The following is a 26,265-nucleotide window of genomic DNA, read 5'->3' on the forward strand; positions in this document are numbered from 1 at the left end:
AGAAGGGATGATAGCAAGAGATAATCTGCTATGTCAGGAATGATGGGAGAGCAGCAGAAACATATCTATATGAAGATAATAGGCCATTCTTCACCTATGGAATTCTTCAAAATGTAATTCAAAGCTGAAAGCAAAAATGTTGACATCATTTTTAAACAATCTCTTCTGGAAAATAGAAGAGAAAGGAAGAATTCTCAACCCATTTTGAGGACAGCTTAACCCTGATATCAAGGCCAGACAAAGATAATACAAATGACAATAATAATAGAAACCATAGACTGACATCCCTCAGATGTAGATGCAGAAAACGTCAACAAAATATTAGCAGACCGAATTCAGCAATATATAAAAGGAATCATATAATGTAAACCATTACCCATGTGATGCAACAGTGCTCAAAAATGTATTCACCGAATGCAAAGAATACCCCATGATGATGAAAGAGATTTTTGATATGGGAGGAGTGGGGTTAGGGGGGTGGGGGGTATATGGGGACTTCATATTTTTTGAATGTAACATTAAAAAAAATAAAGACAAAAAAAAGAGAGTCATATACCAACACCAGGTGTGATTCATTCTGTAAATGCAAGGCTTATTCAATGTTTCAAAATTAATAAATGTAAAATACCATATTGATAACTAAAGAAGAAACACCACATGATCAAATGAATTGATGCAGAAAAACGTCTGATAAAATTCCATATAAATTCATGACAAAAACTCTCAGCACACTTAGAAGAGAATTTCCTCAATTTGAAAGACATCTACAAAACCCTTAAAGCTAATGTTATGCTTAATGGTGAAAAACTGAATGCATTATTCCAAGGATTAGGAACAAGGCAAGCACTGCCATTCAACACTGTACTGCAAGTCCAACACTGTACTTCAGTGTAATAAGGCAAGAGGGAAAAAGCATACAGATTGGATAGGAAAATATAAAATTGCCCCTGTTCACAGATCACATGATTGTCTATATGAAAAATTTTAAAAGGAATTAAAATATCTCCTAAAACTAATATGTGAGCTTTATCAAGATCACAGAATATAAGACAAATGCACAAATATCAATCCTATACAATTTTTTATGGTTCGTTATAAGGTATTATATTGCTACTGATTTCCAAGGGAAACTGTGAATACAAAAGTGTCTAAAGACATCAGGGATAAATACTTTTGCCCTGATTGGAGGTAAGAGTGACAAACAGGAAAAATGTTCAATGTACTAATTTGTAGGAAGATGATTTTGAGAACCTATTCTCTCTTTATGGCTGCCAGTCCTGCAGAAGATAATACAGTGAGAACCAAGACAACCACTCTGGACTGGTATAGCTGGGGAATTTTTGAGCGTTTTCCTAGGCCCCATGACAACTGTTGGATTTCATTCAAGGCATTATGTGTGAGAGGAAAGTCAAGCAAAAACATAGTTGTGTAGATCAGTGCTGGCCTGTGCATAGGGACTTAATGAGTTCCAAATAAGACTCACAGTTCCCAGGGAGAATCAGGGCTGACAAGCCAGAATGAGTGACCTCTGTACTCAAGGGAATACTAGTGCTACAGTGAAAAGCAGACATTAACCACCCTGGAAGGTCCCAGGGTTGGTTCCTGGAGCTGCCTAGTGAGAATGCAAGCAGACACAGAAGAACACACAGTGAATGGACACAGAGAGCAGACAATGAGGGGGATGGGATGGGGAGAATAAATAAATCAATCATAAAAAAAAAAGAGACCCCCTGTAGATGGTGAGGTGAGGAGACAAAGGATAGTTTGAACGTAAGTTCTTGGTCCAGAACTGCTCCATCTCTCCTTTGGTTGTAGTTCCTATAGCAATAGCATTTCTGATATAAAGCTGAGGACTAAGGTGGGCATAGATGCAATGATGTCCAACATGTCTCAGCAGCAGAGCATCCACCTTGAGTTCCAGACTGGATGGAGTGTCCTCACTCCTATTAATAAACAACTGCAAAGCAGAAATCTTAAAACTACCATTTACAATAGTTTAGAAATACTTAAGTATAAATCGATCAATACAGATTCTGGATCTGTATATTTAAAACTACAAATTGTTGGTGAAAGAAATCTAACGAGACCTAAATAAATGGACAGACACAAACTTTATGGATTGGAAGTGACACCTTCAACAGGGCGAAGGTGTCAGTTCTTCCAAATTGATCTAAAGATTTCATGTAATTTTTTTTAGTTTTTAATTTATTTTGTTTTTTAATTATCTTTTTTAAAGTTAAAAGATCACACAAAACTTTACATTAAAAAACATAAGAGGTTCCCATATACCCCATTCCCACCCCCTCACACCCATTGTTTCTTAGTTTTTTTTAAAGATACATAGATCACAAAAAATGTTACATTAAAAAATATAAGAGGTTCCCATATAGCCTCCACCTCCCCCACGTCACTCCCCCCACATCAACAACCTTTTTCATCATGGCACATTCATAGCATTTGGTGAATACATTTTGGAGCACTGCTGTACTACATGGATAATAGTTTACATTGTAGTTTACACTCTCCTCCAGTACATTCAGTGGGATATGGCAGGATATATAATGTCCAGCAACTTTCCCTGATATCATTTAGGACAACTGCAAGTCCAGAAAATGCCCCCGCATCACATCTCTTCTTCCCTCTCCCTGCCCTCAGCAACTACTGTGGCCACTTTCTCCACATCAATGCTACAGTTTCTTCAACTATTAGTCACAATAGTTCTATAGTAGAGTATCAGTAAGTCCACTCTAATATATAGTTTATTCCTCCATCCTGTGGACCCTGGGATGGTGATATCCACTCTACCTCTATATCAAGAGGGGGCTTAGATTCCACATGGATGATGGACGCAATTCTCCTGCTTGCAGTTGTAGACACTCTTGATGCCCTGGTGTGGTGGTTGACCATCTTCGCCTCCCTGTTAGCTGACCTGGGTAAGTCCAAAAAACTAGAGAGTAGGAGCTGTAACTCTGCTGAGGCTCAGGGCCCAGCTGGTACATGGACAGTCCAGAGATTTAAATCTCCTGAGTATACACCAACCCTAGCGTCAACCACAGTTTCAGTAAAAGTGACAGAAGAGGCATGTGTGGAAAGGTCACATCTGAGTCCAACTCCATCACACTCAGGAAAACAAATTCCAAAGTAGGGCCCACTGACAAGGCACTGAACTCCAGAGCCAACTGCCATGACCATAGAACCTGTGTGTCTCCTTAGCCCTCAGGATAATCAGTACCTGGGGCTGTATCTACTTTGGCTGCCTCTGGGGTACTGCCGAGGCATGCATAAACATGAACCCTCTGATGACCTGCCGACTCTTTTTTGAAGACTCTTAGCCATATAAACTCATTTACCTTTGCTACTTTCCCCTTTTATTTAAAGTCAAAAAGCAGTTTTTAACACATGATCCTACATGTAGACTGAGATATTCTGCTGGTCTGAGTTGACCCTTTTATTCAAGAGCTTTTTCTAGTTGATTGCCAGTTAGTGATTGGTAGTAAACCATCGGTGCCAGGGAGACTCATCCCAAGTAGTCGTGTCCCATGCTGGAGGGAAGGTAATGTATTTACTTGCTGAATTTGGCTTAGAGAGTGGCCATATTTGAGCAACATGCAGGCTCTCAGGAGGTAACTTTTATGCACCCTGCAGCTCTGTGCCTAGTTCATGTTTTAGGCACACAGGATCATAGCATAATCATCAGTATCAAGGGCTCATCATTGGACCATCCTTCTTCGCTGGTCTTTACCATTGCACTTGGGGAATTTTTGCTGTTCTATTTGGGAATGTGACAGAGCTCCCCTGAGTAGGAACTCAGCACACCCTCAGTTGTCATTTGTAACTGTAACTACTATGAAAATACCCAACATATATCTGAACATTTTTATGTGCCCTATATACATGCCCTGGGGAACTCCCTCCCAACCATGTGCCTCCCATCAATAACACTCCACATCAGTTTTCCTCCCCTGCCATAGCTGAACCTCTCTGTGGTCCAAAACTTCTTAAAAAATGACACCTAATATATTGCCAAATTCAATTAATAGGAAAATGAAATATAGTGATGGGTTTAAAGATCAGAAATGGAATATGTACTAATTTAGAAAAACTAAAATAAAGTAAAAATAAATTTGGGTATAAAAAATTATAGGGGAAGCGGACTTGGCCCAGTGGATGGGGCATCTTTCTACCACATGGGAGGTCTGGGGTTCAAACCCCAGGCCTCCTTGATCCATGTGGAGCTGGCCATGCGTGGTGCTAATGCACACAGGGAGTGCCGTGCCACGCAGGGGTGCACCCGCGTGGGGGCGGGGGGCACGTGCAGGGAGTGCGCCCCGTAGGGAGAGTCGCCCAGCGCGAAGGAAAGTTCAACCTGCCCGGGAGTGGAGCAGCACACAGGGAGGGCTGGTGCAGCAGGATGACGCAACAAAGAGAGACACAGATTCCCATGTTGCTGACAATAACAGGAGTGGACAAAGGAGGAGCACGCAGCAAATGGACACAGAGAGCAGACAACTGGGGTGGGGAGGGGGGAAAGGGGAGAGAAATGAATAAAAAATAAATCTTTAAAAAAAATTATAAAGCATTGTTTTTGACATTTTGACTTTCATCACTGTAATGGGTGTTGCCCAGTAAGTACAATGGCAAGGCAATTGCTTTCATTTCTTCCTGAGTTTGTCTACATCCTTTTTTCCCCCTAATTTTTAATTTTGTTTTCAAAATTTTTAGATCACAGTAATTCACATATACAATATAGGGACTCCCATATATTCAACATCAAGCCCTTTGTGGCTGCCGCTGCGGTACCGCGGGCGGGTCGCTGCCACGCGGGCGGGTCACTGCCGGGAGTCGGGCCGAGCCCACGGCCGGACTGGGGCGGCAGCGGGCGGCTCAAGGCTTGGTGGGGACGCGCGGTTTGATGGAAGAAAACCACGGAGACGAGGTCTATGCGCAGGTCTGATTTTATTAGGGAAGTACATGGGGTTTTATAGTCTCGTGGAGGCGGGGAGGTTGTGGGAGGGGCATGTCCGCGGGGCAGCTGGGGATTGGCTGCAGAGGCAAGGGCGGACCTGCGGTTTAGGGCGTAAGCCATTGATGGCAAGGGGGGTTGTTTCAGAGGTTGTGCCGGGGCGGATACGGGATGAGGGCGGTTGAAATGAGGCGGGGAGAACAGCGATCGGCTGGGAGGGGGGAGATAACAGTGGCTGGGAGGAGGGGCGGAGGGAGGCAGCAGCATAAGCTGCTGCTGAGAAGGGCCATAATACAGAGAGATTTCGAAGAACAGGCGGGTAAAGTACAAGGAAGCGAAAAGCAGGGTGGGAGCAGGGGACACCCTTTCCCCCTTCCCCAGCAATGACCTTTTTACATGTGGATGTTATATTTGCTGCAGCTGAGGTACAGATATTGAAACATAGCTATCAAACATGGTTCCATTTTAGTTTACATTATGGTTTATATTTTAGACTGTACAATTTTCTAAAATTTTAGTTTCCTTATGTTTTACATTATGGTTTACATTTTAGCTTATAGACTTTCATACATTTTTGGTGTAATTTAGCATGTCCTATATCCATCATTGCATGATCATGTGGAGCACTTCCATTGCCCCCCATTTACCCTGCTTCCATATATTCTGTACTTCTCTCCCCCTCCCCTCAGGGCCCACAGTGACAATCAATCTTCACTACTTGAAGGACCAGATTTACAGATACTTGCAGCAATGCTGAGGGCTTGACATACTAGACTACCCTAACCCATTGGGAGCCACCAATTCTCTTGAGAGACACAATTCCCTCTGTTTGAGAATATCAGGCCTCCCCAGGATGTGGAAGTACCTTCACACTCATTGTATGGTCTCCACCCAATGATATAACACACTATGACAAAATGCACACTCACACACTCCCTAGAAGCCTGCCCCTGTGCCAGATAACCACCCTTAAGCATCTTAAACAGGTAATCCTTCCTTATTATATTTTCTAAAAAGAGTTTTCTCAACATAATAGTTCCAACCACATACCTGACAATCTCCCATGTTCAACTGTTCCCCCCAGCCGTCCCCCCAATTCTTTGGGCCATCTGACCCATCTTCCCAATCCTAGCCCCCCTCAAGCCCACATAGCCCCACCCAAAAGTATCCCTATGCCCGCATCTTATCCCTTGCCTGTACAAATACTTACCTCCAGCTTATCATAGATTTCACCCACATAGGCATCAGCTTGCAACTTCCTCTCCTCCCCCCACAACTTTAAGCCTATCATCCAGTCTCTAGGTCTCTGAGACAGATTGGTTTGCTTATTTCATATCAGAGTGGTCACATAGTATTTGTCCTTCAATGCCTGGCTTGCTTCACTCAACATAAGGTCCTCAAGATTCATCCATGTTATCCCGGGTATTTGTACTGTATTCCTTCTTACAGCTGAGTAGTATTCCATTGTATGTATATTCCACATTTTATTTATCTATTCATCTGTTGATGGGCATTTGGGTTGATTCCAACTTTTGGCAATAGTGAATAATGCTGCTATGAACACCGGTGTGCATATTGGTTTGTGTCCTTGTTTTCAGTTCTTCTGCATATATACTCAGCAGTGGAATTGCTGAGTCATATGGCAAATCTATAGCTAGCTTTTTGAGAAACCAGGAAACTGTCCTCCAGAATGGCTGGATCCTTCTGCATTCCCACCAGCAGTGGATGAGTCCTCCCCATTCCTCCACAACCTGTCCAACACTTGTAGTCTTCTGTTTCTTTAATAGCCGCCAGTCTTATGGGAGTAAGATGGTATCTCATTGTAGTTTTGATTTGCATTTCCCTAATAGCTAGTGATTTTGAGCAGTTTTTCATGTGCTTTTTAGTCATTTGTATTTCTTCTTTGGAGAAGCCTCTGTTCAAATCTCTTGCCCATTGTTAAATGGGCTGTCATCTTTTTATTTCCGAGATATAGAAGTTCTTTATATACGCAGGTATTAGTCTGCTGTCAGATATATGGTTACTCAATATTTTCTCCCATTTGGTAGGCTGTCTTTTACTTTCTTGAACAAACTCCTTTGAGGTACAAAAGGCTTTAATTTTGAGGAGGTCCCATTTATCTGTTTTTTCTTTCACTGCTCGTGCTTTGGGTGTGAAGTTCATGAAGCCATTTCCTATTACATGGTTTTGTAGATGATTCTCTACATTATTTTCCAAGGTCTTTATGGTCTTGGCTCTTATATTAGTTCTTTGATCTTTCTTGAGTTGATTTTTGTATAAGGTGTGCGATGGTAATCCTCTTTCATTCTTTTGCATATGGATATCCAGTTCTCTAGGCACCATTTGTTGAAGAGGCCATTCTCTCCCAATTGAGTGGGTTTGGTGGCCTTATCAAATATCATATGACTAGATATTAGTTTCTGTATCAGAACTCTTAATTCGGTTCCATTGTCAGTGTGTCTATCCTTGTGCCAATACCATGCCATTTTTACTACTGTGGCTTTGTAGCATGTTTTAAAGTCAGGTACTGTGATTCCTCCAATTTCATTTTTCTTTTTCAATATGTCTTTGGTTATTTGGGGCTGCTTTCCTATCCAAACAAATTTCATAGTTAGTTTTTCTAGTTCATTAAAAAATGCTGTGTTGATTTTTATTGGGATTGCATTGAATCTGTAGATCAGTTTTGGTAGGATTGACGTTTTAAAAATATTTAGTCTTCCTATCCATGAACAGGGAATATTCTTCCATTTATTTAGGTCTTCTTTGATTTCCTTGAACAGTGTTGTGTAGTTTCTGTGTATGTCTTTAACATCTTTAGTTAAATTTATTCCTATGTATTTGATTTTCAATTTACTATTATAAATGGTATTTGTTTCTTGATTTCCTCCTCAGATTGCTCATCATAGACGTACAGAAATGCTGCTCATTTTTGTGCACTGATCTTATACCCTGTGACTTTACTAAACTCATTTATAAGTTCTAGAAGCTTTGTTGTAGACTTCTTAGGGTTTTCTATGTATAGAATCATGTCATCTGCAGATAGTGAAATTTTGACTTCTTCCTTTCCAATCTGGATACCTTTTATATCTGGCCCTTACATCAGTGCTCGAGCAAGTACTTCTAACACAATTTTGAATAGAAGGGGTGGTAGTGGGCATCCTTGGCTTGTTCCTGATCTTAGAGGGAAAGATTTTAGGATTTCACCATTGTGAATGGTGTTAGCTGTGGGTTTTTCATATACACGCTTTATCATGTTCAGAAAATTTCCTTCTATTCCTATCTTTTGCAGTGTTTTTTTATCAAGAAAGGGTGCTGTATTTTGTCAAATGCTTTTTCTGCATTTATAAATATGATCATGTGATTTTTCTCCCCTTCAATCTGTTCATGTGGTGTATTACATTAATTGAACCATCCTTGCATACCAGGAATGAAACCCACTTGTCATGGTGTATAATTTGCTTAATGTGTTGTTGAATACAATTAGAAAGTATTTTGTTGAGATTTTCACATCTAGGTTCATTAGAGAGATTGGTCTGTAATTTTCCTTTCTTGTGGTGCCTTTGTTTGGCTTTGGTATTAGGGTCATGTTGGCATCATAGAATGAGTTAGGCAATGTTCCTTCCATTTCTATTTTTTGGAAGAGTTTAAGCAAGATTGGTTTTAGTTCTTTCTGGGATATTTGGTAGAATTCACCTGTGAAGCTGCTTCTTAGTTGGGAGGTTTTAATGACTGATTCTATCTCTTTACTTGTGATTGGTTTCTTGAGATCATCAATATAGGTTGCTTATGTGTTTCTAGGAATTTGTCCATTTCCTCTAAATTGTCTTTCTTGTTGGAATATAGTTTTTCAAAGTATGCTCTTATGATAGTCTTTATTTCTGTGGGGTCAGTGGTGATATCCCCTTTCTCATTTCTTATTTTGTGTATTTGGATCTTCTCTCTTTTTCTCTTTGTTAGTCTAGCTAAGGGTTTGTCAATTTTATTGATCTTCTCAAAGAACTAGCTCTTTGTTTTGTTTATTTTTTTGAGTGCTTTCTTATTTTCTATTTAATTTAGTTCTGCTCTGATCTTTGTTATTTCTTTCTTCTTCCTTTGGGTTTAGTTTCTTGCTTTTTTACTAATTCCTCTAAGTGTGCAGTTAGTTCTTCAATTTTAGCTCTGTCTTTTTTTTTAATGCATGAATTTATGACTAAGGATTTCCCTCTCAGTACAGCTTTTGCTGCATCCCATAAGTTTTGATATGTTGTGTTATCATTTTCATTAGTTTTAAGGTATCAATTTCTACTGAGATTTCCTCCTTGACCCACTGTTTTTCTAAGTATATTGTGTTTAACATCCATATCTTGGTGACAAATCTGGGTCTCTGGCCCTTGCAGTTTTCCAGCTTCATTCCACTGTGATCAGAGAAATTATTTTGTATGATTTCAATCTTTCTGAATTCATTGACACTTTCTTTGTGGCCTAGCATATGGTCTATTTTGGAGAATGATCCATGTGCACCTGAGAAGAATGTATATCCCGCTGTATTTGGGTTGTTGTGTATATGACTATTAGGTCCAGATCCTCTAATATATTATTCAAAGTCTTTGTTTCTTTATTGATTCTCTTTTGAGATGTTCTGTCCAATGGTTATAGTGGTGTATTTTTTTTGTCTTTATTTATTTTTTACTGTTACATTAAAAAAATATGAGGTCCCTATATGCCCCAAACCCCCCTCACCCCACTCCTCCCACAACAACCTCCTCCAACATCATGGGACACTCACTGCACTTGGTGAACACATCTCTGAGCTTTGGTGGTGGATTAAACTCTCCCACTATAATTGTAGAGGCATCTATTTCTTCACTTACTTTTTCCAGTATTTGCCTCACATATTTGGAGACACCCTTGTTAGGGGCATAAATGTTTATGATTGTTCTTTCTTCTTGAAAGATTATCCCTTTCACTAATATGTAGTGTCCATCTTTGTCTCTCACAATAGTTTTGCATTTAAAGTTTATTTTGTCTGATATTAATATAGCTACTTCTGCCTGTTTTGGTTATTGTTTGCCTGTAAGATTGTTTTCCAGTTGTTCACTTTCAATCTCCTTATGTCCCTTGGCTTAAGATGTGTTTCTTGTAGACAGCATATAGATGGGTCATATTTCCTTATCCAATCTTCCAATCTGTGTCTCTTAACAGGTAAATTTAATCCATTGACATTCAGTGTTATTACTTTCAAGGAATTACTTATATTAGCCATATTTTCTTTGGATTTGTGTTTGTCATGTTTTGTTTGCTTTTCTTCCCCTCTTTTTGTTTTTTCAGTTGTTCTTACTATCTCCTCTAACTCTGTCTCTCCTGTTTTTTTCTTTCCTTCTGCAGAACTTCCTTTAGTATTTCTTAAAGGGCAGGTTTCTTATCAGCATACTCTCTTAGTTTCTGTTTATCTGTGAATATTCTGAACTCTCCATCATTTTTGAATCCTAGCTTTGCTGGATAGAGTATACTTGGTTGGAAATTTTTTTCTTTTAGTACCTTGACTATCATACCACTGCCTTCTTGCCTCCATGGTTTCAGATGAGAAATATGCACTTAATCTTATGGAGCCTCCTTTGTATGTAGGATTTTTTGTACATATAAATATGAATTCTAAAACCTATATGAAAAGGAAAGGGAACTAGAATAGTCCAAACAATTTTGAGAAAGAAGAACAAAGTTTGGGAGATCACACTACTCAATTTTAAGGTATACTACATAGGCTAAGGTAGTCAAGATAAAGTGTCATGGCAAAGAAGTAAACACATAGGTCAGTGGGATTGAGCAGAGTCCAGAAATAGACCCTCATGTATATGGACAAATGATTTTGGACAAAGGTGAGAATTTAAAAACAAAAAATTTAAAAACAAAAACCTAAATCTTATACCCATGAAAAATTAACTTAAAATGGTTCACATATATAAATAAAAAACATAAAAGTATAAAAATTTAGAAGAAAACAGAGAAAATCTTCTTCACATGAGATTAGGCAAAGAGATCTTAGATGACACCAAAAGCTTGACACATACAATGAAAACTTAAAAACTTGACTTCATCTAAATGAAAAACTTTTGCTCTGTGTATAACACTGTTAAGCCAAGGAAAAGATAATACAGATTGGCATAAAATATTTGCAAATCACATATACAACAAAGGACTTGTATCCAGAATATATAAATAACTCTCAAAACAACAGTAAGAAAATAAACCATTTAATTAAAAATGGGCAAAAGATTTGAACAGAAACTTCAACAGAAAAGGATACAGGACTTTCAAGAAGATAGCATAGGAAGAGGTAGGGCTCAACTCTCTCATACAATAAAACTGAGGAAGGGCAAAAAGCTGTCTGAGGCACCAGCTCTGGGGATCTGCAGACCAGGAGAGTGCTGCACTTATCTCAGGAGGGCAAGGAACAGAAAGACGAAGAAGCTGAAATGAAACCATGAGTTACTATCCTCTGGGCCAGGAAGGGCAACCATCCCTCTCCCTCAAGGCATACAGTTTTGATAAAATCTGTGGCCCACTGCAGCCAAGTGAGAGGGAAACAGACGTCTTCCTCCCTGAGAAGGGGGATTTATATGGTGGAGGGCAGAGAATGGTTTTCTCTTCAGTGCATTTGACCAGTAAAACCCACTTTGAATCTTGGCTCTGGCATGACCAGAGTAACTGGTAAGTGGAGGTTCCATGGAAAGATTTGTTGATGAGCACCATCTCTTGGCCAGCCAGAAAACTGCAAGAAGAAAAAGTGCTTTTAGGTGTCTCTTGTCCCAAATTCCTGAGAGCAGATCTACATCCCATTAGTGAGTCCCAGGCCTGATTTTGATAACTTAAGCTGGTGGTTTTAAAGACTTAGAATATGTTGAATAAAAATCAAAGAAGGGCCATGAAATAAAACCAATAGACAAGAGAGAAAAATTGACCATCAGAATAAATTCACCAACATATTCAGATGTCTAGACATTAGCAAGAAATTACAAGTCATGCTAAGGCCTAGGAACAAACCAAAAATCCTGATGAGACACAGGATTTAAGACAACTAATCAATGATAATCACACAAATATTCTAAAACAATTGAAGGAGTTGGAGAAAAATATGACTAAATAGATAAATATATTAAGAAGACACTGGGTGAACATAATACAAGTTGAAAGTCTGCAAAAAAAAGTAACAGAGCTTATTGGAATTAAAGATACAATGGATGAGATTAAAAATACATTATAGGCCCAGGTATTGGTTCTTCTGAGGGCTACAGAGACCCACAGGTTCTATGGTCATGGCAGATGGAGTTCAGTGCAATGTCAGTTGGCCCTACTTTGGAGTTTGTGTTCCTGAGTGTGATGGAGTTGGACTCAGATGTGATCTTTGTTCACAAGCTTCTCCTGTTACTTTTACCGGATCTGTAGTTGGAACTGGGGTTTAGTGTATCCTCAGGGGACCTGAATCTCTGGACTGTCCATGTGATAGCCACGCCCTGAAACTCAACAGACTTGCAACTCCTACACTCTGGTTTATTGGACTTACCCCACTCAGCTAACATGGAGGTGAAGAAGGTCAACCACCACACCAGGGAGCCAAGAGTGCCTACAAATACAAGCAGGAGAATTGCATCCATCATCCATGTGGAATCTAAGCTCCCACTCGATATAGATGTGGAGTGGACATAAACATTCCAGGGTCCACAGAGTTGAGGAATAGAGTATGGATTAGAGTGGACTTACTGATATTCTATACATGAACTATTGTGATTAGTAATCAAAGAAAATGTAGCATTGACGTGGAGAAAGTGGCCATGGTAGCTGCTGAGGGTAGGGCGTGGGAAGAAGAGATGTGATGTGGGGGCATTTTCAGGACTTGGAGTTGTGCTGGATGGTACTGCAGGGACAGTTACTGGACATTGTATGTCCTCCCATGACCCACTAGGTGGACTGGGGGAGAGTGTAAACTATAATGTGGAACATTGACCATGTGGTGCAGCAGTGCTCAGAGATGTATTCACCAAGTGCCATGAATGTTCCATGATGATGGAGGAGGTTGTTGCTATGGGAGGAGTGGGGTGAGGGGGGTGGGCGGTATATGGGAACCTCATATTTTTTTAATATAACATTAAAAAAATAAAGAAAAAATTTTGCCTTTCAAAAAAAAATACATTATAATGGAGCAGACATAGCTCAACTGATAGAGCATCTGCCTACCATATGGGAGGGTCCAGGGTTCAATACTCAGGGCCTCCTGACCCATGTGGTGAGCTGGCCCATGCATAGTGCGCCACATGCAAGGAGTGCCATGCCATGTAGGGGTGCACCCATGTGGGGGTGCCCCATGCACAAGGAGAGCCAGCTCACATTTAAAAAGGGCAGCTTGCCTAGGAGTGGCACCGCGCACATGGAAAGCTGATGCAACAAAAAAGAGACACAGTTTCCTGGTGCCACCAAGGGTGCAAGCAGACACAGAAAAATACACAGCAAATGGACACAGAGAGCAGGCAAAGGGGAGGGATGGGGAGAGAAATAAATAAAATAAATCTTACAAAAAGTACATTATAGGCATATAACAGACTTGAACTGATGAAGAACAGAGTTAGAGAAACTGAAGACGGAGCATCTAAACTTGAAAAGAATGGAGAGCAGAAAGAGAAAAGAATAGAAAAAATGAAATTGGGTCTCAAGGATTGAATGATAACTTGAAACATGAAACATACATGTTATCAATGTCCCAGAAGGGAAGAGAAGAGAAAAGGAACAGCAAGAATATTTGAGGAAATAAGTATCAAAAACTTCCCATCCCTTATGAAAGACATAAATATCAATATCCAAGAAAGACAACAGACCCCAGACACAATAAATCTGAATAGACAAAGTCTGAGACACCTGTTATTCAGAATGACAAATATCAGAGATAAGAGAGGCTAAAACGAGCAAGAGAAAAGCAATGCATCACATAGAAGGGTACCTCAATAGAGTAAATGCTGATCTGTCATCAAAAAAATGTGGAGGTGAGAAGAAAGTGGTATGATATATTTGACGTACTGAAAAAGAAAACTGCCAGCCAAGAATTCTTTATCCATCAAAACTGTCCTTCAAAAATGAGGGTTAGTTTGAAGTCCTGACAGACAAACAAAAACTGAGAGAGTGTGTTACCAAAGGCCAGATTTACAAGACATACTAAAGGGAGTGCTGCACGCTGAAAGGAAAAAACAAGGGTGAGAGATGTGGAGAAGAGTGGAGAAATGAAGATTAGGTAACTTTAAGGGTAAAAAGACAGACAGTAGAAAGATATGACAATGAAAAGGTAAAGGATAAAATGGACAAATTAAATAATGCCTTTACAGTAATAACACTGAAAGTTAATGGATTGAATTCCCCAATAAAAAGATATAGACTGAGAGAATGGATTTTTAAAAAAAGAGCCATCTATATGCTGTCTACAAGAGACTCACCTCAGACATAAGGATACAACCAGGCTGACAGTGCAAGGTTGGAAAAAGATATTCCATTTAAATAATAATCAAAAAAGATCTGGAATAGTGATACTAATATAAGGCAAAGCAGATTTTAAATGCAAAACTGCTATAAGACATGAAGGCCATTACATATTAAGAAGAGGCAATTCACCAAGAAGAAATAACTATTACAAACATTTTTGCAAATAATATGGGTGCCTTAAGACTCATGAGGGATACACTAGCAAAACTGAAGGGAGAAATAGATGTCTCTACAATAATAGTTGGAAACGTCAATAAACTGCTCTGAGAATTGGATAGAACAACTACTAGATGTTAAATAAAGAAACAGAGAGCTTGAATAATATGATAAATGAACTAGACCTAACAGACATAGAGCATTGCACACCAAAAAAGCAGGATATACATTATTTTCAAGTGTTCATGGATCTTTCTCAAGCATAGAGCATTGGGTCACATGACAGGTCTCAATAAATGTAAAAAGATTAAAATTAGAGAAAATAATTTCTTTGATCATAATGGAACAAAACTGGAAGTGAATAATGGCTGGAAAAAGGGAAAATTCACAAATACATTGAAATAAAACAGCACATGCAGGAAATCAGTGGGTCAAGAAAAAATTGCAAGAGAAATAAGTAAATATCTTGAGGTGAATGAAAATAAGAACACAAAATATCAAAATCTATGGAATACAGCTGAAAGGGAAATTTATCACCCTCAGTACTCATGTTAAAAAAAGAAGAAAGAGCTAACATCAAAGACCTAATTGCACACCTGGAGAAACTAGAAAAGAATAGCAAAGTAATCACAAACCAAGTTGTAGGAAAGAAATAACAAAGATCAGAGCAGAAATAAATGAATTTGAGAATGAAAAACAAACAATAGAATCAACAAAATGAAAAGTTTGTTATTTGAGAAGCTCAACAAAAAGGACAAACCTTTAGCTAGACTGACAAAGAAAAATAGAGAGAACATGCAAATAAAACCAGAAATGAGAGGCAAGCATTACCTCTGATCCTGTAGAAATAAAAGAGATCATCAGAAGATAATATGAACAACTATATGCCAAAGAACTAGACAACATAGACAAAATGGACAAATTCCTAGAAACACATAAACAACCCACACTGACTGACTCTAGAAGAAATAGAAGTCCTCAACAAACCAATCTCAAGTAAAGAGATTTAAACAGTTATCAAAAGCCTCCCAAGGATGAAAAGCTCAAGAGCAGATGGATTTTAGGTAAGCTGTACCAATCATTCAAAGACAATCATATATCAATCTTTCTCAATCTCTTCCAAAATATCGAATGGGATGGAATGTTACTAACCTTGTTCTATTAAGGCAACATCACTCTAATACCAAAACCAGATATAGTTACTCTGAAGAAAGAAAATTACAGACCTATTTCTTTAGTGAATATATTTACAAAAATCCTCAACAAAATACTTTCAAGTCAAATCCAAAAACACATTAAAAGAATTATAAACCTCAATTGAGCAGATTTTATCCCAGGTAATTTAAGCGTGCTTCAACACAAGAAAATCAGTTAGTGTAATAAACCGCATTGATAAATTGAAGAAGAAAAAAATCACATGATCCTCTTGATTGATGCACAAAAGGCATTTGATAGACTAAAGTGGCCTTTCTTGATTAGAACACTCCAAAAGATAGGAATAGCAGGAAGGTTTCTCAATATGGTAAAGTACATATATGAAAAACCCACAGATAGTATTGTACTCAACAATGAAAGATTGAAAGCCTTCTCTCTGAGATCAAGAACAAGACAAAGATGCCCAAAGACAAAGTTACTCTTGCTATTCAATATTGTGCTAGAAGTTCTAGCTAGAGAAAATAAGCAAAATAAAGAAATAAAATTCACCCAAAAAGTAAAGGAAGTAAAACTGTCACTACTTGCAGAGGCTATGATCCTATATCTAGAAAATCCTGAAAAATTCACAATACAGCTACTAGAACTAATAGACGAGTTCAGCAATGTGGTAGGATGCAAGATTAATACACAAAAGTCAGGAGCATTTCTATACACTACTGATGAGCAATCTGAGAATAAAGTCAGAAAATAAGTCCATTTATAATAGTGGTTAAAAGAATAAAATATTTAGGATTAAAATTAACCAAGGGCATAAAGGACCTGTATTTAGTAAACTATGAAGCCTTGACAAAAGAACCCAAAGAAAGACTAAATACATGGAAGTACATTCCATGTTCATGGATTGGAAGACTAAATATAGTTAAGATGTCAAGTCTACCCAACAGATTTACAGATTCAATGCAATCTCAATAAACATGACAACAGCTTTTTTTTTTTTTTTTTTTTTTTGCATAGAAATGGAGAAGCAAGTTACCAAATTTATTTGGAAGGGTAAAGGGTCCCAAATAGCCAAAAATATCTTAAAAAGAACAAAGCTGGAGGACTCTCATTTTCTGATTTTAAAGCATATTACTTAGTACAGTGGTAAAAACAGCATAGTAATTGTTAAAGATAGTAATATTGACCATTGAAATGAAATAAAGAACTCAGAAATAAACCCTCACATCTACAGGCAAGTGATTTTTTATAAGGCCGTCAAGCCCACCCAGCTGGGTCAGAACAGTCTATTCATTAAATGGTGCTGGGAGAACTGGATAGCCATATCTAAAAGTAAGAAAGAGGAATCCTATCTCACACTTAATACAAAAATTAACTAAAAATGGATCAAGGACATAAATATAAAAGCTACAACCTTAAAACTTCTAGAAGAAAATGTAGGGAAACATCTTCAAGATCTTGTTAGTGGTGATTTTTTAAGCCTTACAGCCACAGCCAAAGCATGAGCAATGAAGGAAAAAATAAATAAATGGGGTGTCATCAAAATTAAACACTTTTGTTCTTCAAAGGACCTTGTCAAGAAAGTAAAAGGGCAGCCTACTTAATGGGAGAAAATATTTGGAAACCATATATCTGACAAGGGTTTGATATTCATTGTTATGTCAAGAGATCATACAATGCAATGAGAAAAAGACAGGCAACCCAGTTAAACAATGGGCAAAAGACTTAAATAGACATTTCTCCAAAGAAGAAATACAAATGGTCAGAAGTCACATGAAAACATGTTCAACATCTTTAGCTATTAGGGAAATGCAGATCAAAACCACAATGAGATACCATTTCACACTTTATAGAATCACCACAATTGGCCCTAAATTAAAACAACCCAAATATCTTTCATCACATAAATGGATAAAGAATCTGTGGTATATCCATATAATGAAATATTTCTCAGCAATAAAAAGGAATGAACTATTGATACATGCAACAACTTGGTGATCTCAAAGGGATACAAAGTGAGAAAAGCCAGTTTCAAAGAGTACATACTTTGTGATTCCATTCATATGATACTCTTGGAAAGATGAAACTATAACAATGGAGAATAGATTCAGGGTTGCAAAAGATAGGGTTATGGGAAGGGCATGATTACAAAATGATAGCATGAGAGATTTTTTGTGGGATGATATAGCTCTTTTGTGTGCTGATTTTGGTGGTGGTTATACTATGCAGAGATGTGTTATATGTGTTAATATTCACAGAACTATGAAATCACACAAAAGTAAATTTTATTACATATTAAATTTAAATTTAATTACTTTATTTTAATTAATTACATTAAATGAAGAAAGGTAAAGAGCAATATTACAGTAATGAGGATCAATTACATAATGAAAAAATTTCAGATCACCAGGAAGATATAACAATTTTAAGCTTGTATATACTAATAACATGTAATACAAAAATTGTTAAGAATTAGAGGAAGAAATTTTAAAAAACTCATCATAGTGAATGATTTTAAACACAACTCTCTCAGTGATCAAATGTATAATTGTAAGTGCTCAGATTTAGAAAGAATAAAGACTGAAAATTAATGAACTAAAAATATGACTTAGGTGAGAAAAAGAACTGATATATAAAAATTAGAGAAAGTGAAACAAGGGAATGATAAAGAAAACAGTAATTAGTGAAAGAAAACACAAAGATACAATCAAGAGGAAAAGCAAAGATGAAAACCTCACTCTTTGAAAAGACTGTTCTCTGACAAGATTGATTAAGTAAAAAAAAAAAAAGAGAATGCATATATATTAGAAATAAAAGGAATAATATAACTCCATACAGCACTGCTTAGAAAATAGAGATTTTAAGTAATTAAAACACTTGAATCAAATGATCAATTACCTAGAAAAATACAACTCATCCAAACTGACTGAAAAAAAATGGGAAATTTGAATAGAACCATAAATATTAAACAAATATCACCAGCAGCTAAAAAACAACTCACAGAAAGGAAACTAGTCCAGGTGGGATTATAGGAAAATCCTACCAATCAAGGGAAGGTGGTCCCCATTTTATATAAATTTTTACATAAAATAGAAAAATTGGGAATGTTCAACATATTTTACAACTGTATGTATACTTGGTTTTGAACTAAGCAATAAATAATTGTTTGCATGTCACTAACTTTATATAAACAGTATCATACCTCTCTCTACATTCTATTTACATTTTTCAATTAACATTATTTTTGGAAATTTACCAGTGTTGGTAATATAAATATACTTCATTCATTTAATTGTTTACTTTAATTGTTATATAGAATCCCACTTCATTTCTCTTCCACAATAAAGTTCTACATTCTTTTGTTTTAGTTTGTTTCCAATTCATTGATACTACAATGTGGCAATTAAAATTCTTGCATATGTTCCCTTCTTCACATATGGAATTTTCTTTAGGCAAAACATTTATAGAGGAATTGCGTGGTTGAAGTGAATATATGTCTTCAAATTTTTACTAGAACTTGCCAAATTGCTCTTCAAAGAAGTTCCATTTTAAACTAAATTGAGAAGAGTTGAAAAATTCTCTTAATCCACATGTTTTTCAAAGTTTCGTACTGGAATTTTTATTATTATTTTTACCATTTCTAAACTGATAGGGGTAATGTCGTATTTCATTATTTGTCTTAGTTTGCATTTCTCAGATTTCTGGGGTTCTCCCCTGCATTTGTGTAATTTGTTAGCCAACTATCTGGGCAAGTGTGATACTCATATTTTGGTGTTCGTTCATTGGTTCTCTTACATGTAGTGATTTCCCTCTAATTTCTATCTGCTCTGCCAACCTCTCTTGTCTGATGCTTCAAAAAAGGTTTCTGCCACCTGAGGTGGGCTTGTTTGGACAATGTACTCAGGTTTTACAAGTTGCAAACACACAGAACTTATCTGGTATAGACCTGGCTTTCAGAGCAGATTCTTCACTGGTTTCTGTTTGTTTTTTTTTTCCATTGACACCCCAGGTATGCGTTTTAGCTATCAGCCAGTTATTTGTGCAGAGTTTATACTCAGATTTTGGCTTTCATTCTGTGATTTTCTTGCTCCTAGGTTTTCCTTTAAAATTTCCAGCTGTTCTTTCATCTCTGCACTCTGTTCTGTACTACCTAAATCAGTAAAACTATAGTTTTCCATCACCATTTTCCTCTGCTGTAGCATGAAGGCTAGGTTATGACATCAAGAAAAAAGTGAACTTAAAAGATGTGTTATTGATACAAGATTAATTCTCCGTCTACCCTCTAAATTAGCAGATTGTTTATTTAGAAACTGAGTTAGTAAGTTTAGGGCAGGAACTATTACCAGGTGGGGACAGGCAACCATTTGGGAAGAGGTTCATATTATGTTACAGGCGTGTTGGCACGATGGAGAGACAATGGCCATAGAGAAATATTGGATATTTGACCCAGAATGAAAAGATGCTGCCTGTGATGGTTAAGTTCATGTTTCAACTTGGCTAGGTTATGGTGCCCAGTTATTTGGTCAAGCAAGCACTGACTTAATTGTTACTGTGAAGATATTTCATGGATTTAAATTATCAGTATGTTGATTGCTTCTTTGGGAGATTACATCTACAATCAACTGAGGAGATTGCCTTCAACAATGAGAGACATCTCATTCAATCAGTTGAAAACCTTAAAAGGAGAAGTAATCATTTCAGCAGTCAGAAGGCAAAGTTTCCCTCACTACTTCAGCCAGCCAGCTTCTCCTGGAAAATTCCTTAAAAACCTTTATCAGAGTTCCCAGGTGTGGCTTGCCTTACAGAATTTGGACTTGCCCATCCCCACAATCACGTGAGCCAATTTTGATTATAAAACTCATAATATTTTCAAAATCTGTATACATATATACACCTCCTATCTTTTCTGTTCCCCTAGAGATCCCTGACTAATACAGATTTTATAACCAGGAGAGTTGGGTGCTGCTATTGCAAATACCAAAGAAAAAAAAAAAAGTGGAAATGACTTTGGAATTGGGTAATGAAGAGAAGCTGGAAGAATTGTGAGGTGTTTGAGAGAAAGGGCCTAGATTTCTTTGAAGGGGCTGTTGGTAAAAATATAGATGCTAAAAATACTTCTGATGAGGCCTTAAAAGGAAATGATGAATGTGTTATTGGAAACTGAAGGAAAGGCAATCCTTGTTTTAAAGTGGCAGAGAGATGTTGAATGGAAGGCAGAACTTAATTTCCATGGAAGTCAGGATTTGAAAATACAATTAACCAGAAAGGATCTACAGAAAGATCTTCCGTCTGGTGAATTGGACCCCTGTGAACTATACGCCAAAACCAACAAGTGTTTTGCGAGATTTGCATGAGCAGAACGATAACTAATCTCTACTAAAAAAGGGACAAAGAAGGGACAAATTGAAAGAAGAATGTCTTAAAGGGTAGAACCTTGGAAGCCAAAGTCCATATTTTAAACCTGAGAATTATTTTTGAGTAGCACAGTGATAATGCAGTTTATTTTTTGGCATTAAACCTGTTATTTTGTTAAGTCTACTACAATTTTCCTAACCCTGTTTTGGCATTTCTTGATTTTTTTTTCATATATTTTTAAAAAATTTTATTGAAGTATATCATTTACACATGAACATACATAAAATAAGTATATAGTAAAAGTTGTGAAATTTCAATTAAACATACATAACTTCATACAGGGGTCCCACACATCACCCCATCACCAACACCTTGCATTGTTGTGAAACGTTTGTTACAAACTGTAAAAGAATATTATCACAATATTACTACTAACTATAGTCCATATCCAGCATGTGGTTTATTCCCCCCCCCCAATGTACCCTATTTTTTTTTTCAATATAATTTTATTACAGAGGTTGTGAACTTACAAAACAATCATGCACATGTGTAGAATTCCCATACAACACCCCTTCACCAATGTGGTGGAATATTTGTTACAGATTACTAGGTAATATCATGAAACTATTACCACCAACCATGGTCCATAAAGTATATTTGGCACACTTTTTCCATACCCCTCATTATCAACACAGTACATCTTTGGCATTGATGCAAGAATATTATGGTGTTGCTCTTAAGCACAGTTGATAGGTCACACCAGTTGTATTTTTTTCCATGCTTCTCCACATTCCCACCACCCTGCAATAGTGATTTTGTTTTACTATAAAGGGAGCATAAAAATAAAAAAAATAAAAAAATAAAAGGAAGTGTCCAGGCCTTCTCTGCACAGGCCCTGTTTAAGAGGCAACCTGATATAGTAGGGAATGCCTGGCATCTGTAATCTACAGACTCACAGGTTCATCTTCCTGGACCAGTTGCTTAATTTTCCTTGTTTTATTAATACAAAAAGAAGGTGTTGAAGTTGAACTTAAAGCTTCCTTTTAACTCTGATATACTATGATTGTAGGTTAATATATGATAAAAACAAGCAAAACGTTGGAGGGAAATTTTGGAAAAGACAGGCTTCTAATATCTCACTCTTCTATAATAATACCTCCACCACCAGCAGCTGCTGCTGCTGTTTATTGAATGCATCTGATGCTATGCTAAGTGATGGCATCATCTATTTCATTTCATTCTTGAAGCAACTCCGAAAGAGGTCTTAGTATCCCCGCTTTACAGATGAATGGATTGAGCCTCAGTATGTGTAAGGCGTTCAAGGTTATGCAGGTAGTTGACAGTGGAGATGGAGCTGGGTCTCAAGTCTGTTTAATTGTTACTGCCACTGTGGCATATTGATTCCTGTGTCTTTTCTATCATGATTATGATGAACTATATTTCTTCTCTATCCTGAAATTCCTCTCTCTCCTCACTTTCATTGCTTTCACTTTTTTTCAAAGCTCTGGGAAAATCAGAAAATTAAATATATATATGTATATTTAATAATACTGGTAGTGTGGACTTAAATTGATTTCAATTGGGAGAAGCAATATTTGAAATGTCTTAAAGCTCCAGGTTAGGAAGTGGTCAATGGAAGAAAACATTTCCTCTTTCCTTGGGTTCATTTTTCTTGTTCTCAAAAAATTTAACACACGTATTTTTCCCCAAACTGCAAGTAAGCAAACAGGAAGAAAAATAAAAAGGAAGCAATCAGAGCACTTAGCGTGGCTTACATGCAAACATTTGAGATGAAGAGTGAACACTTGTCACTGTTGTCATGATCATCAAGAGTATAATTTTTTTTTCATGTTTCAAGAAACAAAGCCTACAACCTGAAGAGCTAAGATTCCTGACTGTGAATGAATAGGTGAAAGCGATGGTAACCCCACTGAATAAACTTCATTTAGAGCCAGCTGCCGAGTTCAAACCTTGCCTTCAGGGACAGCACTTTGTAAGAAGTCATTGTGTTAAATCCAGCCAGTGGTGTCATGCCTCAAGGGGAAACGATGTCTCATAACTCTGTGCTGGAACATTAAAGGTGAGCAGTTGGCTGTGCGATGGCCAGTCTGCCTGGCTGTGAGTTTGGCAGGTGTTATGGCAATTGAAATGCCGTTTAGCAAATGGTGGATGTATTTGCTGTTTACCAGACAAGGCACTGTTATTTTACTAAACATGGTTCTTTCAGATATTAAATGACTTATATGATATTAGACTCAGAATTTTAAAAAATTATTAATATACTGTTTTAAAACTGATTTTGCTAAGCTGGGTCTCTATCCTATATTTGTGAAGTTCCAGCTTCTGAACACAGCTTAGTACATGTGCTTTGAGAGATAAGGAAAAGACACATTGGAAAACTTAGAATATATTTAAGGAAGCAGATCAGATAGCCCTATTTAAGCACGCATGTAGTGGTATGCAGTGGTAGTATCTGATGACAAAAATAATTAACCTTTTCTTGTTTTTGAACAAACAAGAACTTATTCATCCAAATATGCTCAAGCTCTCTTCTGTATCAGGGCCTTTGCATGTTCTGTCCACTCTGCCAAAGCACCTTCTTCCAGGCCTTTGCATAACAGGCTCCTTCTTTTTCATCAGACTGAGGAAAAGTGGTCTTCCCTGACCATCAACATGGGCAGACTTTTATTTACTCCTATCCCATTATCCTCTATTTATTTCATTTTAAAAGAAATTGGCATCCAGTCTCGGAGCCAAACTCAGCATATAAATGCAATGCCTTCCCCCCAGCGTGGGACATGACACCCAGGGATGAGCCTCCCTGGCACCAAGGGATCACTACCAAGTACCAGCTGATGATGCAACTAGAAAATGACCTTGAATTACATGTTCAACGTGAACCAGCAGAATAACCCTATCTACATATAATAACAGGAGTTTAAAATGCTGTTTGACCTAAATTAAGGGGGAAATGGAAAGGACAAATGAGTTTATATGGCTATGAATCTCTAAAAAAGAGTCTGGAGGTTGTCAGAAGGATTGCCCTTATGCACACCTGTGCAGAGTCTCAGAGACAGATAAAGTAGATACAACCCCAGGTATTGGTTCTTTTGAGGGCTAAAGAGACCCACAGGTTCTATGGTCATGGCAGATGGGGTTCACTGCCATGTCAGTTGGCCCTTCTTTGGAGCTGGTGTTTCTGTGTGATCGAACTGGACTCAGATGGGATCTCTTTTCACAAGGCTTTCATGCTACTTTACTGGAATTGTAGCTGGTGCTGGGGCTTAAGATATATCTAGGGATTTGAATCTCTGGACTGACAATATGATAGCCAGGCCCTGACCTCAACAGACTTCAGCTCCTACACTCTGATTTATTGGACTTACTCCACTCAGCTAACATGGAGTTGAAGAATGCCAACCACCACACCATGGAGCCTAGAGGGCCTACAACTGAAAGCAGGAGGATTGCATCCAATATCCATTTGGAATCTAAACCCCCTCTTGACATAGATGTGGAATGGACACATCCAAGCCAAGGTCCACAGGAAGGAGGAATACAGTAAGGATCAGAGTGGACTTAATGATATTCTATTCATTGAACTATTGTGGTTAATAATCGAGAAAATGTGGCATTGATGTGGAAAAAGTGGCCATGGTGGCTGCTGGGTGCAGGGAAGGGGAGGAAGAGAAGAGATGTGGAGGCATTCTCGGGACTTGGAGTTGTCCTGGGTGGTGCCCCAGGGACAATTGCCGGATGTTGTATGTCCTCCCATGGCCCACTGGATGGAACGTGGGAAAGTGTGGGCTATGGTGTGGAACACGGGACATGGGGTGCAGCAATGCCCGGAGAGGTACTCACCAGATGCAATGGATGTGACATGATGATGGGGGAGAGTGTTATTGGGGGGGGGGGGGGAGTGGTGGGGTGGGGGCGAATGCGGACCTCATTTTTTTTTACTGTAATATCTTTTAAAAAAATGAATAAATTGAGTAAAATTTGGAAAAAAAAATAAAGATGGTGCGTCAAAGGCAGTAAAAGAAATAAAATAAAATAAATTGGCATCATTTCTCTTTTAGTTATGTACCATGTTTTTGAAAGTTTTTTTTCCCTTTCTCATTTTCCTTCTCATTTCTCCCTCCCAGGCTCACTAAACTTTTGAGAGTTACAAAAGACAAGGACCAGTTCTGTTTTATTCAGGAACACACACCTAGTGCCTCATACAGTGTTTTACAACATCATGTATGTAATTAACAGCATGGAATTATATATTTGAATATGGATAAAAGGGAAAATTTTAGGTTGTATATACATATGTTACTAGAGCAATTTTTAAAAAAATATTTTTATTCATTTTGTAAAAATACTACATTCAAAAAATATGAGGTCCCATTCAATCCCACCACCCCCACCCCACCACTCCCCCCACAGCAACACTCTCTCCCATCATCATGACATATCCATTGCATTTGGTAAGTATATCTCTGGGCATCGCTGTACCTCATGGTCAATAGTCCACATCACAGCCCATAATCTCCCACGTTCCATCCAGTGGGCCCTGGGAGGATCTACAATGTCCGGTAATAGTCCCTGAAGCACCACCCAGGACAACTCCAAGTCCCGAAAACGCCTCCACATCTCATCTCTTCCTCCCATTCCCCGCACCCATCAGTCACCATGGCCACTTTTCCCACACCAATGCCACATTTTCTCTGTGGACCTTGGATTGATTGTGTCCATTGCACATCTATGTCAAGAGGGGGCTTAGATTCCACATGGATACTGGATGCAATCCTCCTGCTTTCAGTTGTAGGCACTCTAGGCTCCATGGTGTGGTGGTTGACATTCTTCAACTCCATGTTAGCTGAGTGGGGTAAGTCCAATAAATCAGAGTGTAGGAGCTGAAGTCTGTTGAGGCTCAGGGCCTGGCTATCATATTGTCAGTCCAGAGATTCAAATCCCCTAGATATATCTTAAACCCCACCACCAACTACAATTCCAGTAAAGTAGCATGAAAGCCTTGTGAAAAGAGATCCCATCTGTGTCCAGCTCCATCACACAGAAACATTAGCTCCAAAGAAGGGCCAACTGACATGGCAGTGAACCCCATCTGCCATGACCATAGAACCTGTGGGTCT

The 26,265-nt window shown here is 38.0% G+C and overlaps 1 pseudogene; it reads right to left on the minus strand.

Annotated features, from left to right (window-relative positions):
- Positions 1-1,251: 1,251 nt before the first annotated feature.
- LOC101424472 (succinate dehydrogenase cytochrome b560 subunit, mitochondrial-like) lies at positions 1,252-22,349 on the minus strand (annotated as a pseudogene).
- Positions 22,350-26,265: the final 3,916 nt, after the last annotated feature.

Source organism: Dasypus novemcinctus, chromosome 14, assembly GCF_030445035.2.
Source record: "Dasypus novemcinctus isolate mDasNov1 chromosome 14, mDasNov1.1.hap2, whole genome shotgun sequence".
Lineage (NCBI taxonomy): Eukaryota > Metazoa > Chordata > Mammalia > Cingulata > Dasypodidae > Dasypus > Dasypus novemcinctus.